Source organism: Myotis davidii, unplaced genomic scaffold (assembly GCF_000327345.1).
Source record: "Myotis davidii unplaced genomic scaffold, ASM32734v1 scaffold43, whole genome shotgun sequence".
Lineage (NCBI taxonomy): Eukaryota > Metazoa > Chordata > Mammalia > Chiroptera > Vespertilionidae > Myotis > Myotis davidii.
Window position 1 is genome coordinate 2,689,066 of NW_006294590.1, and position 1,848 is coordinate 2,690,913.

Here is a 1,848-nt window from a genome sequence, read left to right on the forward strand (position 1 = left end):
CTCCCTCCCGTCCGACTGGCTTTCTGCAGGAGGTGAGGAGAGCGCGCCGGCTCGAACCCCGGTGACCGCTCCAGGGTTTCGGCAGCCTCCGGCCCTGGCCCTGGACGTTTCTGGAGACGGGACAATGCCCGAATCACTGACTCTCAGGTACTGTCATCCCCACGGTCTGTTCTCCTTGTTCAGCTGCCCCACCGTCAGCAGGATACCAGGGGGGAATGGGCATGGGCGAGCTGGGCCCGCTGGGACCAGGTCTGTGAGGGCTGTGGCCACAGGAGTGCGGGGCGCCCTTGCCGGGAACGCCCCGGTCGGGGACCCTGCCCTTGTTCCCGAGACTGACTCACAGCCTGGCGTCCTGCGCGTGATGGAGAAGGGGAAACAGACGCACAAGGAAAAATACGCAAACCTATCGCCCGCAGGCACACCCAGCTGTCGTGGTTTGTTTGCTTCTGGTGTTTGGTGTGGTTTGTTTCATTGGGTTGATCAGGCCAGCACTGCCGGGTTCCTGCTGTACAGGGCAGTGGCTGGGCTGGCACCTGATGTCCGGTGACAGCACCGGCGGTGTGTCTCTAGGCGGGTGCTGTGTCCTCCCCGCCTCGCTTTTTTCACCTGTGAAGTGGGGACTTGCAGGACCTTCCTGTGGTTGTTGCCATGGTTCCTGGGGTGAGGGTTGTTGACAGAGGCCCGGAGCACCATCTGAGACACCGTGAGCATTTGTGGATTATTTTCTCTCTCATTATTATCCACTGCTGCCTCGTGTTCCTTTGCGACCAACCATCGTCTATTCAGTCGCCTGCTAGGCCCTTCCTAGGCACGTCCAGCTCTCAGTGCGTGGCGAGTGCTTCCCTGAGGCCTCTGAAGGAACTGCGAGTGTATCTTGGGTTTCCAGTTATCATACTTTCTTGTAAGTGTCTGTAGAGCGTTTGCAGGCACAGGAGAGCATTGACGGCAGCAGGACTGGGGAATGGTGGGCCCCATGCCGTCAGTGACTGTCCTGGCCGGAGCGAGCCTCCATCCACCAAGGGACGGTGTTTGTGGGGCTTCCCAGCTCTCTGCAGGGCGGTGAGATGTATCCGGAGGAGCCTGGCTGTGACCCATCCAGTCTCCCCGCCGACTACCCTGACCCTGGCTTCACTGGGCTGGCTGCCCGCAGCGACTTGCTGGACCCTTCAGCTGCGCCCGAGCCCTGGCTGGTGTCCCTCACGTCGGCGTCCTCCGGGGTCCTTTTCATTCGGACTGGACAGCTGGTGCACAGTCAGGGGCCGCGCTTCCAGATCCCTCCCTCGGACACTTCTATGCCGGTGTCCATTTCCACAGTCGCCGAGCCCAGCTCCACAGGTGAGTCCACTCCACTGGGACCATGAGTTTCTGCACCAGAGGCTGCAGCTACGGGCATCTCTGGGGGCCAGGGAGGTATGGGAAGGGTCAGGGCTTCCGCCTGAACCCTCTGCGTGATTAGACCCAGAACCAGTGAGCCTCAAAGAGGCTCTTGCGACAAACATCCCAGGTTATAGTTCTTATTTGTTTCATTTGTCAAAATAAAACATGCACGTGAAACAAAATAAGATGCGAGGAAAGAGCAAAAAGGAGACGAAGCAGCTGCCAGGCCTCCACTCTCCACTCTGTGCACTTGCTTACCTGCCAGTTCCTGTGCTACAGCACAGGGACGAGCTTCTGAGACCGCAACCTGGGCATGTGCCCTTGACCGGAATCAAACCCTGGACCTTTCAGTCCACAGTCTGACACTCTGTCCGCTGAGCCACACCAGCCAGGGCCCCAGGGGCTTGTCTTTAAGCGTGACCGATTTTCTGCCGGGCCGGCAGGGCTGTGTGTTTGAGCATCCACCTATGG